We start from the raw sequence: 18,461 nt of genomic DNA, 5'->3' as shown, positions 1-18,461 counted from the left end.
AAAAAACAAACAAAAAAATTTTATGTGAAACCCCCAATATGTAAAGCACATTAAAAGTGGAACTGCTCTGTAAGAGGGGAAAGTGGTAGTAGGACTACACCTCCACATACTCTGTGTCTCTAGCTGGATAAACTAGTCATTTTGGACCAGAGCAACAATCATACTCACTTCTCTTTATCCCAAACCTACAACCCAATAAACACTAAGCCAAGAGGAAACAATCATGTTTCAACTACCAATTGTCTTTCCATATTATCATTTTACTTGCTAAGATGGAGGAATTTTTATCATAAATCCTGTTTTTAAATACCACTATGCCAGGCAGATGTAATCAAGGAATCAGAATACTTACACAAAGAGGTGAAGAAATACGTAAATGAGAACATCCAAAATACATTATGATTATACAGTAAAACTTGTGATTAACAAGAGCCCAACGACCAGGAACCACTGATTAACCAGACTTTTTTCATGCATTCTAATTTGAGGAAAATTACTCACCCCAAAATGCGAAATTACCAAGAAAGAAAGCTCACATCAAGCATTTAGTGACTATTCTTTCTCCCATCCAACACAAAGAAAAATAGCCAGTAGTACACTGAGTAACTACTCAAACAGATGTTTCAATAAACTAACTTCCTTTCTATCTGTATCTTTTTATGTTTTGGTAGTACTCCCTGGGTTCGCCTTTAAATGTAATTAAGGCAAATTAAGGAAGCAGTATCATAGCTCTGACTCCCGTAATTCTTTGACCAAAAAAGCAAGGATAAGACAGTATGGTAATTGCAAAGTGATGAGGCATGTTTCAAAAGTCCTGAGTTCTTGACCAGAGTGATTTGTGTGACTTAGAACTTAAGGCCAAAATGTATGCACTAATAACCTTTCAATACTCTACTGTTAACCCTGTATCTTTTGCTACCCATTTTCACTAATCACCAGTTAAGTCTCTTCCAGCATGCCATAGCAAAAAAATTTACTTCTCAAACTATGCTTTTCAAGGAACTTGTAAATTTACCATGAATGATAAATATAATACCTAAATACAGGTAAGTGTATAATGGTCCTGAAAAAAGTGGGCATTTTTTAATCATCACTGGAAACACTTTTGTAGTGATACCTAAGAAAGAAATTACAAAAAGCTGAAATCACTGCTCTAAGACTGAAGAAAAAAAAAAAAAGATTGTTTTCATTTTCTAAATTCTGTGATTTTATGGTTCTGGTCATATTTTGATAAAAGAATGGGGAAGAGAGTTGGGTTTGAGCCATGTGTTAGGGAAACAGATTTAATTTACAACAGGCTTTATGTTGCAAATGCAGAAATAATTATCATCTGTAAAAATTAAAATGTATGATACATAATTCATTCTTAGAAATACCATGACAGTTAGTAAATTGCTAAGCTATGAATTCAGTTTTGTTTTGTTTTTTAACGTATACATTTTAGGTTCATAAAGAATTACTACTTGGATAACTGTAAAACTAAAGTCAGACAGACATGAGCCAGAGCCATGGAAAAACTGCTGAACTGCCTGAAGGACCTAGACCCTGGACTTTAATTTTTATTCCATGATAAAAGAAAAAAGAATTTCTAGTAGAAAAGGCCAGTTTCAGGACGGGTGCAGAGAAGTTAGCACATGAGATAAAAAAACTGAGTCAGTGAGAAAGCTTTCAAAAATTAATATAGTTATCTCAAAAGCACATTATTAGTGCTACCCACTGAATGTGTTGATAACAATATGAGTATCAAAAAGAATAGAAGAAATTACAAGGTTAATTCATCTTTTCAAGACCTCAAATAAATCTTTTCCTGCTATCTCTGTTCAAGTATTTGAACTTCTCAGACATGTATCACTGATTTTTAAAAATATATAGCTCTTTAAAAAGCAACATAGAGGAAAATTAATTTCACGCATAAAACTAAGCAAAATAAAAGTGTCAAGGTAAAATCCTATATACTGTTTTTATAAGAAAAAAATAAGAACTAGAAAAACATCCATGGAGGGAAAAAAGCACGAGAAAGACATGCTAACAAAGCAGATCAAACTGTCACCTATTATTTCAAAACAAGCTGAAAGACATTTTAAAATAAGAAAACATGAAATAAGATATCAGAATTAGAAATGCTCTGAAATGAGGTGATAGACCTAAGGATAGAATTAGAAATGCAAAAGAAAATAATTTTGGAAGTGAAGACTAAACTAGAGGGAAAATAAGAGTGAATAAAGAGAACAAATAATGCCTTACAAGAGATAGAAAGTCAAAGGAAGAAACTTTTTAAAAATTTAAATATTAAAAAAAAGAAATTTTTTCTAAAATGCAAGAGAAAATGGCAAATACTAAAGATAAACAAAGAACATCCAACATATGGATAAGAGGAGTCTTTGGCCCAGGGTGTGTGTGTGGGGGGGGACTAAAACAAAGAAAAAAATACTAAAAACCGTAACTCAAGCAAACTTTCTTAAAACTGAAAATACATATTAAACATACTACAGCATACCTGAAAAAGTCAACCCAGAATGAACAGTACCATGATACATTCCAGCAATACTACTAAAGGAAAAAAAAAAAAAGAATATGTGACTTGTACAAAAGAAAAGTTTAAATTCTCACCAGACTGGGGCTTCCCTGGTGGCACAGTGGTTAAGAATCCGCCTGCCAATGCAGGGGACATGGGTTCGAGCCCTGGTCAGGGAAGATCCCACATGCCGCGGAACAACTAAACCTGTGCGCCACAACTACTGAGCCTGAGCTCTAGAGCCCATGAGCCACAACTACTGAGCCCGTGTGCCACAACTACTGAAGCCCGCGCGCCTAGAGCCTGTGCTCTGCAACAAGAGAAGCCACTGCAATGCGAAGCCTGCACACCACAACGAAGAGTAGCCCCCGCTCGCCGCAACTAGAGAAAGCCCACGCGCAGGAACAAAGACCCAACGCAGCCAGAAATAAATAAATGAAATAAATAAAACAAACAAACAAACAAAGAAACCAATGCATCTTAGAAAGGTGGATGATTAAAGGCCTGAAGCAAGAAATGTAAAACATGAGCCTAGAATATCTTGTCAGATCAGAGAGCAAGGAAGCTATAAAAGATTATGAGGGTCAAGTCCAAAAGACCATGAGCCAACTTAGGTCCCCCTGGCCAAAGAGGGACAACTTGAGATTCACTAGTAACTCCAACAGATTTAAACCTACAATATACGTTTAAATCTATGACTTCATAATGATACTTTTAAAAAGAACTGGTTAACTGGTTAACCAATTTATTACCTCAAAAACTAGTAAATAAAGGTAAAGAATTATACACTCATCTTGCTCTTTCTATGTGAATTACACCCCTAGGAAACCAAACAAAAAATGAGGGGAAGAGGGCTTCCCTGGTGGCACAGTGGTTGAGAATCCACCTGCCGATGCAGGGGACACGGGTTCGTGCCCTGGTCCGGGAAGATCCCACATGCCGCGGAGCGGCTGGGCCCGTGAGCCATGGCCGCTGAGCCTGTGCGTCCAGAGCCTGCGCTCCGCAACGGGAGAGGTCACAACAGTGAGAGGCCCGCATACCGGGAAAAAAAAAAAAAAAAAATGAGGGGAAGAGATCTCTTTATAAATATATTCCAATTAACTAATGAAAAACATGATAGAATTAAAATATCACCATTTCGCAATCTAATGAAGCAACAGCTATAGACAGTAAGCTTCAAAGGCTGCTTAGATCTTAAAAAGCAGTAACAAGACACGTGCCTCCTACAGTCTTGGTCAAAGGAATTGAAACCTAAGTCTGATCCCCAATTCTGAAGCCAGTTTGCCAATCTGTAGGAAATGCCAAGAATGGAGGGAAATGCAGAACTGCACCATGATTATGCAATCAGCTAAGTCAAGACTGAGAGACACTCTACAGGTCAAACAGCCCAAGGTTCTTCAGCAGATAAAATGTAAGGAAGAGAAATGTATGTGAGGAGAACCTATGGATTGAGAGACATTTAGAAGACATATCAGAGGTAAAAAATAAATGGGCAAGACAAATCAGTGTCTAGGGATGTACATTTGGACCATAAAATTATTTTAAAATGCATGAAAATGATTACTATATAAGTCAAAATAGTGGATACATCCGGGGAGAGACCAGAGGTTAGGACTGAGATGGGTCACATGGACAGGCCTTCTGGGATTCAGGGCAAATGTCTCATGACTGAACCTATGTAATGGCTACAAGATTCCTCTCCTTATGCAAGCCCACACTGGTTCTGCATAGTTTTTTTCTGTATCTGTCTTTTATTCTACAATAAAAACTCTGAAAACATTTCTCAGAGTAGCCGCCAGCTTATAGGACTAAGACCAACACCTGGACCAGGAGCAGCCACAGTAGCAGCACCCACAGCCAGGGAGGCGTTTCTCAGGCCGGTTTGCTAACCTATTCAGGGGACTTTTTTGGCTCTAAAAAAAAAAAGAGAGAGAGAGAGAGAGAGAGAGAGAAAGTGCATTCTCATGTTTGGCTGGGATGCTTCAGTAGATGGTTATTTTGCACAAAGTGAAGCCTGATGAAGTGGTAACAACTACTGCCACTACAGGTTAAATGTGAAAACTATAAAGTACAAAACATCACCTTTGCTGGCTTAACCGGACAGCATCCACCTTCTGCAGCATCACTACTTCCAAAACACTCAGATTTTGCTCTTTGTATGAGGTCCAAGAAGAGCTCATGAGGATGGTGGCGGAAGGGCTGATCTGGGATTCCGTCTGACTAGTGTCTGTTTGCAAAGAAAAAAGATCTTCCTGTTGCCATGAGCACTGCTGAAATCACAGATGAGCTTGGACTGAATTCTCTGAGCAATAGAAGCTGGTCCATCAGGCCACCTGTGGCAGCGGAGGAGGACTGGATTGCTGTCCAATCCGTGATGAAACCAGAACCCCTCAGGGAGAACTCATCTTCCTCCCTCTTTCCTCCTCTCCCTTTCACTACCTCCCCTAACTCACCTGTGGCACACTGCGCTCCCTGTGGACTGAGTGCCTGAAGCTGTATTTCGTTACACTTTTGGTCACAGTATATTACACTATACTGTAAATGTGACAGATGCAACCTGCAAACTGATTTCTTATTTAATGTAAATAGTTTCTGCTTCCAATGAGACCACTTCTGGTATTTGATACAATATTACTCAGCCCGTTTTTCTTTCTTTCTTTCTTTTTTTTTTAACTTAAAAACAAAAAAACTCAGTTCAGTCCCAAGAAGGAATTTCAGCCAAGTTGGCACTTGGGCTCTAACAAGTTACTGTGTGAAAGAGGGAAGGCTCCTCCTCTCGGCTTATGACATCAGGGTTGAATACTGTTTTGGTGGTTAGCTTTTAACCTGCACTCAGTGGACTTTTCAAAATAATGATTAGAAATAAAAGATAAGGACAACATTTGAACACACAGATGGGGGAAACATTCCTCGTGTAGTTTCCATGGACATCAGTAAATAAATACCAGTCGGCTGGGTCTTTACCCCAAGACTGGGTACAAGGTACGGCGAGCGCTTCCCGGAAGCCCCAGGCTGTGCAGTGGGAACGATTAGAGAAGACCAGAATATGAATGCTAATTCATTTTCCTCAACACTGATTGTGGGGCAGCCATAAAGGGAGGTACAGAACCACCCTAGCGGAAGGTGCCATCAGCCTCCAACCCCCTACATATATAGGAGTCATTTTCTTTAAGTGCTAGTCTGCTCCTTGCAAATTAAGAACCCAATTTATGTGACTCGCTGGGAACAGAACCTTAAGGAACTTGACTGTTGTGGAGGAAGGGTAGTGGAAGGGAGACAAAGATTCTTTAAAATTCTAAACATAAATTTATAAACCAGCACAGCTTTTCAATTTGTTTGGGATGCTAATTGCAAGATCGATTGAAATCTAATGACATGCTTACAAACTGCATTTAACTTATGGTACACTGTACATGCTGTGAGTTAGTTTAACCAAAGGAATGTGTCTTTCTCTGTCAGTATTACTAGTATCTGGATTTCATTCAGTCTAATGTATATTCTGTATTAAGTGTCCACTTGGCACAACGCACTCAAGTAATATTATTACTTCCAGATGACAGCCACGCACAATATTTAGTTAGAGAAACAGTTCCCACACTGTAACAATTGGCAGAAGTCAGGTTCTCTAGTTAAGGAATATCGTTAAATATAAAAGCTTGTTTTTCACGCATAGGAAGTGAACAATACAGCAATAGGACACCTTCCATTTCTAATATTTGACAGTGGAATGATTTGCATTTCTATTTTTCAGCTATTATTAAGTCAAAAAAGTTGTTAAATTTTTTTTTATTAAATGTTCTGGGTTTCTGACAAAGGTACTTAGGGCAAAGAAGAGGTTTTTGGTACTTATTAATTTAATAGAAACCATTTAAATAAACAAACCATAAATCTCTAAATATCTCTGTACTTTTGGGGTAAGCTTTTCAAGCTCATGTGGAAAATAGTTTACTTTTAAAACTTCTAGTTACCGTAGTCTATGTTAATTTTGTAAATGTTCTTTCCCTTTTAAAAGGCTAAGCCTGAAGTTTGTTAGTGCTTGCCATTTTTGTGTGCATATCTGATTTCTTTTTATTTCCCTGTAACCAGCACTGATACCTATTTCCCGAGTCTCCTTGACTGCTGAGAAGAAAGAAGCTGGGCGTTCAGCTCCCACATTCTACACTCTCTGTGCAGATCAGGACACTAAAAAGAGATGAGTGAACAGAAACCTGAGTGGGCTGTTAACCTTTTTTTTTCTTCGGGAAATGTATATGCAATAACATTTCCAGCTGAAAGACTCAGATTCTAAGTTCCTAATGTTTAAGAATGCAAATGAAGTATTCTGTCTTTTCTGTGCCTGGAGGTGTTCTGTGAGAAAACAGAAAGAGGTTTCTAGGATTAGTACCACAGATTTCCTTTATCATGTAAAATCTTAGACTGGTTGCACTGGCAAGAATCAAAGAAAAACAACACAGAAGATACCCAGAGAAAATGAATTCAATAACTTCTTTAGCAGTAACACTGAGAAAATTAGAGTTAACTAAAAAGTCAGCCTTGTGGATAAATTTTAGCCTTCCTCCTTTAAAGAAATTCTAGTTTTAATATTAGAACATTTAAAAATATATATATTAGCAAAATATTGATGATCAAGTCAATGACACTAAATTTTCTTGGATGAAATTGTTAAGTTTATCACTCAAGCTACCTGGCATTTTCAAGAAGTTAAGCTTATTTTTGCTTTGTAATACAATAGTAATAATGCTTTAATTAAGTACAGCTGTGAACTTCTTGCTGACTTTTCATATAGATTGATCTTCTTACTTGATGTTTGAAATATGTAAATAGGATTTTATGTTGAATTTTTTAAAAAAATAAACAAAATAAAACTTGAATATATAAAAATTTAAATTTGTTTATATAAAATTATTTATGTAAAACCTTGAACTCTTTTAATAATTTCAATTGGATTGAACAAAGTATGACATTCATGATTCGAGGTCCCAATGATCTAAAACCCACAAGGAATTCTATTTCAAATACAATAATTATATAAGGTTTAATGCATACCGAACGGGGCTACCTGTGGGAATGCATTTGTGTTCCAGTAATGCTAATAAATGTTACCGTAAAACAAAATTTTTTTTTTAAGATGTAGGCACAAATGTTAAAGTATTTCTTCTAGATGTATTTTTTAAGAGGATAAGGTAAGAAGCTTCATATTTAAATATGGTTGTGTAATGATAAGGTTCTCCTTATATAAACTGATCATAGGAATTATTTAATTATGAAGTTATAATTTCCTTCTTTTGCACTTCCCATAAAATACTTTTAATTTTATATCTCAACAATTTGGATATTAAAAATTAGTTGTTTTCATTTCTCCCTGATCCAATTATTTTTATTGTTCCATGAATACTAAAATTAATTGGTACTTTCGGATTGAAAACTAATTTTTCCAGTTCAATTTTGGAATATACCTTATAACAACTATGGAATTAGATGAGCAATTTTACAGTTTAAGTCTTAAAAACGATTTAATAATGCTTCAATTAGCATGAGGGAATGTTAATGTAGACGCCTCCTGACTCACCTTCCTGTTCATTCCTCACAGTCCATTAATATTTACTGCTAGTAGTAAGCTGGTAAACTGGTGAAAGGCTAGAGATCTTGTGTTTAGTCCAAACACTGGATACGAACTTTAATTTGTAAACGTTTAAAATTGGTCTGGGATATTATCTGAATTATGTACTCTTTCTATTTCCTTTGATAATATGAATTTTTTTAAAACTTGCTACAAGTAGAAGTCCTTCCACACTCTGTGCTTAATTTACTGCTTTCTGGAACACATCAAATTCTCGATACCACCGCTGGATCGAAATCAGAGTCATGTGGTTTGAATAAAGCATGCTCTACCTACAGTTGGGATATTCTTTTCCGTTAGCACATTTAATTGCTGTGCTCTAGTACAGTCTACATTATAAAGCTTATTTCAAATAACGAATGGAATGCTGAAAAAGCAGAGATCATGATTTCCAGTTAATTGCCTCGAGCAGCTAAGTAATTCCTCACACTACTCAGCACTAGTCCAACAGGCCAACCTGCTACTTTCACCCTTTATTTTGGTTATTAACAAGGATGCAATGAAGTGAAAGTGACAAAAAGATGTAGTGGAATGACCCAAGTAGAGATTAATTTATCTCTAGGTAGGAAACATTTTTTTTTAAGTTTGAAGGGAGTAAAAGAACAAGGAATGCATTAATATTAACAAGAACAACAATATGTATTTTACTTACTTATTTAGCACCATCTAAAAGGCACTGAAGTAAGGCTCACTTTACCCTAAAAACCATTTTATACATGGATAAACATTTCAGTCATCAGGTTCTAGTTGGTTTACAAAGTTAGAAAGTCTTCAATTTATTCTAGAATTACACAGTAAAATATCTTAACTAACATTCCACAGTTTTTGAAGTCTTTTTAAAATTTTTTAAATTGAGGTACAGTTGATATACATTATCTTACTTTCAGGTGTACAACACAGTGATTCAAAATTTTTACAGATTATACTCCATTTATAGTTATTATAAAATATTGGCTATATTTCCTATGCTGTAAAATATATCCTTTTAGCTAGCTTACTTATTTTATACATAGTAGTTTGTACCCCTATTTTGCCCCTCTCCCATTTCCTCTCCCCACTGGTAATCACTAGTTTGCTCTCTATATCTGTGAGTCTCTTTCTTTTTTGTTATATTCACTAGTTTTTTAGATTCCACATAGAAGTGATAATATACAGTATTTGTCTTTCTTGCTCTGACTTACTTCACTAAGCATCATATCCTCCAGGTGCATCCATGTTGCTGCAAATGACAAAACTGCATTCTTTCTTATGGCTGAGTGGTATTCTACTGAATAACTACACCACATCTTCCATATCCATTCATCTGTTGATGGACACTTAGGTTGCTTCCATATCTTGGCTACCGTAAATAATGCTGCTATGAACACTGGGGTGCATTATCTTTTCCAATTAGTGTTTTTTAATCATTTTTCCTCAAAAAAAAAAATGGGGCTATGAAACCAGCAGGACATAAATAGTCATTTCTACTTAACATGTCAGTAAAATTAGGATCTGAGAGATGAAATCAAATGCCCACCACACCTAAACAGGTAAAGTGACAGAAATAAGATAAGACCCAAACCAGTGGTTTTATCTGCAGCTCTGCTGCCTTCTCATGTCCCAGGTTCAGGTGGCATGTGCTGACCACTGGGAAGTGTCATACATAAGTCTGCCTGACACAGTCCCAGGACACACCTATTACCTCAGCACCCATCTGACTAGTGCCTCTTTTCACTCTCCAAAGCATGCTTGTTTGGACAGACCTGGTTTCTGAATGCAAAGAGTTTACAGTCTAGTAGAACAAACAATACATACCAAACAATAAAAACAATAAATGGTAGAGAGTAGTAAATGCACTAAAAGAGGTTAAAAAAAAAAAATCAGGCACTGTGAACAGAGTCCAACAGAGGAATCAAGGAAGGCGTCACAAAAAGGGTAGCATTTGAAGGAAAAAAGACAACTAGGATTTGAAAAGGCAGCATGGAAAAACAAACATTTAAATATTCAGGAAAACAGTCCTCCCACTGGTCTGTAGAAGGTTCTATGATCTTCAGAGAATCATGATGAAGCTACACACAACCAGTGTTCATCCTAAAGGGTCTCCCCCACTTCTCTTAAGCCTTACAACAACCAGACCTCAAATGCATACTTCTTCAGTATACAGGTAAAGCCATGCATTCACTCTACAAATACCTGCTAAGCACCCACTCTGTGTCAGGCACTGTGTTAAGTCTAGCGAAACAATGAGGCACAAGACAAACATGTACCACTGCCCTCTTTTAGTTGACAAACCAACTGGGAAGACAGGACACCACAAGCAATTAAAATCACAAGAAAGCATGGGTGCTGTGACAGAGAAGTACAATAGTATACTCTGGGAAACTAATGGTAATTAGAATAAAGCATACATGGATGGAAACTGTCAGCCAAATCAACGTAAGTTTATTGCAATGATACCTCTTACATATGAAGTGGCAATATTTCAATCATCAACTGCATAAACAATAAAAGACAAGGGGATTCTTTCCAGAAAGAGATTCCCTCCCCTTTGCATCAGAGAATTTTTCCCTTCTGTTCACATTAAATTTCGCTACAATTTTAACATGCTCAAATCACCTGATATGTCTGTCTTTCTCAGAAAGTCCAACCAGGGCCTTTCTAACCTGCTAGATGAATAAGACTTGAGAATGCAACCTTCTCCCTTCAATTCAAGCCTTGTAACTGATGAGGGTGAAAATGGACATCATATATAATAGATGAAGCATCATTTTATATCAACTACCAATAAGCATAAACATTAATGTCAGCAAAATTATCTTCTTAAAATGTTTTACCAGCCTGTGCGACTCCCTTGAAATGTACGCTATCACCACCTTATGTAGCCTTTTGAAGTTTTCAAGTTATGACTGACACCACCTATAAACTCCTCACCTCCCATGGCTCATGAATCGTATAAAACAACTTTCAAGCAGGGTTTTAAATTATATTCTTGTATTTAAAAAAAAGGCAGGAATTAGAAGCAGCAGAGTGTAATGGTTAAGAGCAGGAGGCTGCCTAAACTCCAATACAACCATAAACTACCTGGGTGGCCTTGGACAAGTTTCTTAACTACTCTGTGCCTCAGTTTCTGTATCTGTGAAGATTAAATGAAGTAATATATGCAGAGCGCCTGGGACAGAGGGGACCCTGATGAGCTGCTGTCTAGCTGTGGAGGGACTCAGAAGGCACAGCTGGCTGTAACTCTGACTGGTGAGGACGCCCCGCCCGCCTTCCCGTGTGCAGGTGCTCAATGCATTCCAGGAACCTTGCTCCCGAGAAGGCAACCCTTCCTGAAGAGGCTAAACCGACTTCTTCCCACACCCTTCATCTCCTCCTCTCAACTGGCTCCTTCCTCTCACCCTAAAACCCCGCTTGCTTGAGGACTTGCTCATCCTTCCATCACACGGCTAAAGCTGAGGCAAGCAAGCAGGCCACAGCTCTCAGAGGAGAAAAGATGCCGCTCAGACAAAATTTTAAAAGCCCACACAACCACAGCAGCCAGCCAGCCAGCCTGTGGTAACAGAAGTTACAGCGGGGCAAGCACAGACAGTGCTGGAAGGCAGGCAGAAATGAAACTATTGTGCATGCCAGCTTGAGGAATACAGGCTCTACAGACAACAGTAAGCCACTGAAGGATCCTGAAGTACTTCAGGAAGATCAGTCTGGCTCCAGTACTGACCAGGCTCCAAGGAGGAAAGATTGAGAAGAAGTGATCAGTGGTCCAGGAGAAAGACAGGAGTGAAGAAGTAATATGACAGCAGTGGGAATTCAGTAGAGAGAAAAGCAGTGAGAAAAGCTGCCGTAATACTAATTAATAGTACACCTGGCAATGGACTTAGGGAGAATGACTGGATTAGGAAGTGGAAGGGAGGGGAATGGTCAAAGTTGACTATAAGATTTGCAGACCAGAAAACAATTCAAACAGGAAACCGAAAAGCAGGTTCTGTTACAAGGATAAGTTCCACTTTGCACATAAGTGACCTGTTAGCAGGACAACCGGAGGAGACTTCCATGGGAGACACTCTTACATGGACCTGGAAATGTCTTCAGTAAAAAACAGACACCAAGGCAAATACAATTTCTTGGGATAAACTAGCCTGCACTTGAAACCTTAAAAAGTTTATGATATCACATTTACCTGTACAATCACTACAGGCATGAGCTGTGAAGTACTTCTGAGAGATTTTAAACAGTTTACTCATGCTATTACTACCTGAAACACTTCACTTCCAAAGCAAAAAGGGTTTGGGGGGTACTACTGTTCATGGTCTGTGGCTTAGAATGCTTTTCAGTTTCAAAAGCTCAATTTTGACACAGCAGTTACTCTACTTGACCGAAGACTTCAACTCTGATTGAATAATGCTATTTAATAACAAATAAACTTCAAAAGTCTTTCTGAATGTTTTGGCTTCAATATCCACACTTTGCATAAAGAGAATTGCATAAAGAGAATACTGGAAGTCAGCAGAACACATGAACGAGCCATCAAAGATGAACTCCATGATCTGGGATGACGTGCCGAGGCATTTTCACAGAACACTAAGGCCCACCCACCATACCAGTCAGAAAACAGCACTCTGATGCTGTAATATTAATCCGCCAGAGGCCACTTCCAACTATCCTAAGGGGAGGCTAGACTCTAGTTAAGACCTACCAAGAAATAAGAGTAATTTGAATTAAGTCTTCTATCTTCTTTAGGTTACCTATGATAAAGCCCTAAAGAGATCCAGTCCTTTTCCCATATGGTTGTCCAGTCTAGTAAAGAATTTTCAAATTAACAACAATGGAAACTGATTTCAGGGTTTTTTGGATAAGAGGACAGCATAGAAATGATCTTAGGCTGAAAAAGGCATAATTTTATGGGTTTAAAATAAAAACCTTACAGTACTGGAAAACAAAAAATTATAATCCTTGTTGGTACTACTAAACTAGGTCAAGATATATGCAAAATAATTGTTTTAAACTCATTCATTGAGAAATTTCTAAATAAAATAGAAAAAGTTATTTAAAATAATTTAACTCTATTTTCAACAACTCGGGATGATGTCACAGGTCATCCAGAGACTATATACAATATATTATCCCCACTTTGTGGTCAGCTTCATGAAAATGAACACACTAAAAATAGCAACAATCCCTGTACCTGTCTAAAAACCTCTCCTACCATTTATTCCACAGATTTGACTTCTATTTCCAAGAACTCCTTCTTCCCATGTTACTCTCAACATGAAAAGACATAATTCTTATTTATTCTTACATGTTTACCCTCTTTGTCTAATTTTTCATCACAGAAGATAATACCTAATCCATAAATTTAAACATTAACAATCAACAGGTATTAATTTATTATATACCCACAGAATGGGGTAATTTTAAATCTCTGTGTGTTTCAATTTTACATCTGTTAGGGTGCCAAATCCTGCACCACTATATTGGGGGTTGGGGGAGTGAATCCCTTGCCTCTTCTACAGCATAATTCAAATTTGGGGGGAAAACCAGAAAGTTTATAAATCTAATCCAACACTAATGTTTACATATGTTACTGTACTTTACAAATATTTTATCAGTGTGATTCTCATTTATCCACAAAAATTTTTTAATTCCGAAAGCAATTCCTCCACAGCATTTCTGAATTAACTGCCCACATTCTCAACTGATCTGCACTAAAGGGAATGTAAATCTAATGTTACTGAATATAATTACTAATCACTTCTTGGCCTTTAGATTAAGATCAAGTAAATATAATCAGTAGGCCCTATACATTTAAACTATATGACACATTCTCAGATTACTTGTATGTCATCCCTATCTATCTTTTATTTTCCATGTTACTACACCCTGCCCCCACGTATTAGCAGAAATAACTGTACCATGCGCTTTTTTATTCACAATGTCACACAGAGTCTCTTTCTAGTGGCTCTAACCACATGTGTGCTTATGAACAAGATAGTGAAATGTGTATTAAACTAAATATATTCATACAGATGTGTAGCTGTTTCAAACACCATACTTTGACCATAGAGTAGTCAATCTCCGTCCAAGTACAATAAAAAGGAACATTTGTAAATAGTTGAAAAAAATATATTTCATGACATGTTACAAATCACATAAAATTCTAGTTTTAGTGTTCATAAATAAAGTTTTATTGAAATACAGCCATACCCATTATGTTCACTTACCTATACTTGAGGGCTGTTTTCATGCTACAACTGCAGAGTTATATAGTTAACAACTGAGTTGAATAGTTCTGACGGTATGGCCTGCAAAGTCTAAAATATTTATTACCTGGCCCTTTACAGAAAAAGTTTGCCAAACACTGGGCTATACGATAAAACGGTTTAAAATTCTAGTGATTATACGCATGAGCAACAGCTGAATAGCCACCTTGCAAAGATAATAGAAGTGATTTCTGTATTTATAAACATCTGCCTACTTTGAATTTAGGGTATCAAATCTATCCCATGAATGGCCCAAAAATAGAGCTAGACAATCCACCTCTTACTCATTTATTTGCTTATTAAGCAAATATATACGAGCCAGATATTGTTCGAGGCACTGAGGAAACAGTATGATCACAAGGGGGGCGGGGGGGGGGGAAATCCTGTGGTTGTGTAGGTTACATTCCAGTGGCAGAGAAAGGCAGACAAAATAAAGTATGTATCAGGCTGAAGTAAATACTTTAGAGAAAAATAAATTAGGAAATGGGAATTGAGAGTGTGAGGTGATAGGAGAATAATAACTAGCAATTTTAGTTAGGATAGTCAGGGTAGGCATCTTTGAGAAAATGACTTTGAATGGCCTAAAGAAGGCACATCTGGAGATTCTGTGTTCTAGGCAAAGAAACTAGCAGGTGAAAAGGCCCTGAGGTTGTAAGCATACCTCACCTCAAGGAAGAGGTAAAATACAGTAAGCAAGAGAGCAAAATACTTAGGTCAGAAAGGGGGATGGGGACTTAAAGGACTGGTTCTTACTCTGAATGAAATGAGAAGCTATTAAATGTACTTTGCTGCTTGGTTTTTAGCAGAGAAGCTGATATTTGAAATATCAAATATTTGGATATTACTTGTCCAGGGATCACTCTGACTAGGTTTTGAGAATACTCTAGAGGGACATAAACATGGAAGCTTGGAGATCAAGTACGAAACTAATTTGATGATGCAGATGAGAGATGCTGGCAGCTGGAATAAATGGTAGCACTGACAGTAGTGAGAACTGATCAGATTCTAAATTAATTTTGAAGGTAGAGCCAAGAAAATTAATCCCCTTCCTGAGAAGGTCTTCCCCTTTTTTTTAATCTCCATTCTTCTCCCCAATCACCTTCTCTATGTAAACACATTCCTATTTTCAAGATCCACTTCAAATGCCACCTTCTTCATGAGACTTTTCTAGACACTCCTCCCCCATCAAAAGTAAGCACTTCATTCTCTGACTTCCCCACAACGCCATCTCTGACTCTCATGAGTTAAACTCCTCCCTAGGTCTCCTCCCTGTTGTATCTCCTCTCTATAAACTTCTTCAGTGTAGTGAATCTGCTTCATCTTTGTATTCACTGGTATCTGCCACATCAAGAGATATACGCCAAACAATCAAATTAGATAAGTTCTAAGTTTCCTCTTGGCTCAAAAAGTCCATAATTTTCTTCTCTGTGTGTACTTTATAACTCCAATGATGCCACAATTATGAAACTCAGCTTTATAGGGGCACAGAGTTTTTATGACAGGAGTAAATTCCTAGGGAGGAAACCAATAGCTATACAAATACAAAACACTCTTCTTCACTAATCCTTTCATACACACCCACATCCCTCTTATTAGAAATCAGACAACAGTCTCTCCAGCTATACCCAACCCCCAAGCTACCAGAATTAACCATTGCCTTCATGCAGCACCTACATGAGACACACTCTGATTGCTGCGATGACCACACTGCCCTATAATTATGCGGTATAATAGACATTTTGTGGAAAAGTTAGCCAGCCTGCAACTCTCTGAGCTGCGTTTTTCCCAACCACAGCAAAAGACCCCTCAACTACAGCCCTTTTGGGGTTTTGTTTGTTTGCTTGTTTGTTTGTGTTGGCCGCCCCGCACGGCATGTGGGATCTTAGTTCCCCGACCAGGGATCGAACCCGTGCCCCCTCTAGCGGAATTAACCACTGGACCCCAGGGAAGTCCCTGCAGCCCTCTTGCAGGATGTGATCTGGCTCCCTGAACACAGATGACTGTAGCAAAAAGCAGCTAACCCAAACTTGATCTATCGCAGTCCCTTTCCCAGGAATGGGGACCAAGAGAAAAAAGAGGCTTTCCTGTTTTCAGGAGGCCAGACCTAAAACACATAAGCTCAGGGGCTATGGAGTCAGCATGTTCCATGGGACCACTGGAGCAGAGAAGCAGAGGATGAAAGTGGACAGGCTTGCCGAAAGATTTCAAAGAATGAAGCAGAAACACAGAGCAAAAAGACCTGACAGCTGGCTAGTCTCTGTTTCCAATAGTTTCCTCAAGCCTCCCTATCTTTTCACTCTTGGATTCCTCAAAACACCCATGTATATACAATATGCACAAAGTTCTAGCTGCCCAGCAACATCGTTAAAGCAACTCATAGCCTTGACATTGTTTCCCTTACTTACTAACATAAAGGTTAAGGCTTTAAGCTCTGGTTCTAAAAGTTTTAACTGAATAGTAATAACTGAGTGTTCTTTCAGTCCCCAAGACCAATACAAGGGACAACCACAGAAGGAATCAAAATCTAATACCCATAAACAAGTTTCTTGGAAAAGCATGTTCTGTGCCCTACTTTATTTTTTAACTAAGTTTCTCAGTGTCTAGCACAGTGGGATAAGAAAACTTTTCAATAAATGTCTGATAAAGAACAAAAGACTGTCAACCCACTAAACATCCCAACTCTCCCCGCCCCCAGCACACACCCCCCTCCAACACCCACAGAAATTCTTCTGAAAGCACTGATACATCTCCCAGTTCTGGGTTTCTCTGCCTCTCTCTCAGACCTGTCCCACTCTGCAAGTGAGCTCTGCCCTTAGCTAGCTATCCTCACGGTCACAAAATGGCTGCCAGCAGCACCAAGCCCTCTCACTCACAAAAGGGTGGGCGAGGGGGCCGATGTGGAGCTGGAGCACCAAAGCCTCTCTAATGAATGAGAAAGTTTCTCTCCCAGGAATCCCAAAAAATGCCTCACATTCTGTTTCAGCGGTCCAAACTGGCTTAAGCCTTCACTGAGTCATCCTTGAATAATAATTGTCAGAAGAGATAACATGATTATAACTGGCTTAAACAAATCACCAGTGGTGGAAAGAATGTTAGAGAGGCAAACTGTCCACTGGAACGTGAGTATACGTGTGCACACGTGCATGCCTACCAGATACAAGCATTCACTGAAGCCTATTTGCTTGGTATAACCATCACCTGCTAGCCAGACAAAAAGTTAAAGAAGCTTACTAGTAATTAACACTTGGCTGAAAGGTATCAAAGGAGACAGAATTTCAACTGGCCACCTTAAACTGTGATACCATATATTATTCTCTTTGTAGCCACACCTTCCCCCTAACTGTTCTCAAGACTTGAAGGGTGAAATGTTACCATGTACAACTAGAGTGTTTTTCAAGACTGAATAATCGAGACTTAGGGAAATAAACCATTGTAAGAAGAGGAATGATTCTTGGTATCAGATTAATCTCTAAGTTAAGGGCAGGGTTTACTGAAAAGTAGATGATTTGCAAAGTACAAATCAGAAGATAGCTTCGTGTCCTAACAACTGTAGGACAAAACTAACGGGTGAAGACTTCTATAGGAGGCCAGCATGAGACTTTTAACGTCTTCTAAGGCATTGTTTCTTATTACGCGTAGCTTGCATTTTTCTACTCCTGTTATCATAACGGCTTTTAATTACATAATTCTTCAGTCTGATATGCATTCTTGTTATAGTTAATATAGAAATACATCACATTACATCACTACATGCTTAAAACTCCCCCCAGTGGTTCCCCAAGGCTGCTGAAATTAAAATCCCAGCTTCGTACAGTGGCCCTCGCTGATCCACCCTGAGCCTATCTTTCCAACCGCACCCTGTACCACACACCTCCTCATTCATCATTCTCCTGCCACGCCAGCTTCCTTCTCCCTATGACAAGCTAATCTTCCTACCTCGGAACATTTACACCCGCTCATCCCCTCTGCCTGGGGAGGGTTTAGAGCAGATCCTCACGTGCTGGCTGCTGCTCCTTCTCATCCTTCAGTTACTTCAGTTCAAATGTCACACCTTCCCCGCACCCGAACACCACGCACAACCCCGCCACAC

At 38.3% G+C, this 18,461-nt stretch overlaps 1 protein-coding gene across 7 annotated transcripts in view; it reads right to left on the bottom strand.

Annotated features, from left to right (window-relative positions):
* The window catches only part of PCCA (propionyl-CoA carboxylase subunit alpha), a 378,662-nt gene that overhangs the window by 279,321 nt on the left and 80,880 nt on the right, over positions 1–18,461 (bottom strand). Inside the window, exon 1 of one of the 7 annotated variants that reach the window (XM_024123231.3) lies at positions 4,598–4,692. The exons of the other annotated variants lie outside the window; for them this stretch is intronic. The gene's annotated coding sequence lies outside the window, so the exon portion shown is untranslated. Of the gene's footprint in view, positions 1–4,597; positions 4,693–18,461 lie in introns of those variants that run through there. 7 annotated transcript variants of the gene reach the window in all.

Source organism: Physeter macrocephalus, chromosome 13 (assembly GCF_002837175.3).
Source record: "Physeter macrocephalus isolate SW-GA chromosome 13, ASM283717v5, whole genome shotgun sequence".
Taxonomy (NCBI): Eukaryota; Metazoa; Chordata; class Mammalia; order Artiodactyla; family Physeteridae; genus Physeter; species Physeter macrocephalus.
Note: the sequence above shows the minus strand (reverse complement) of the source record. Positions and strands in the feature narration are given on the sequence as shown.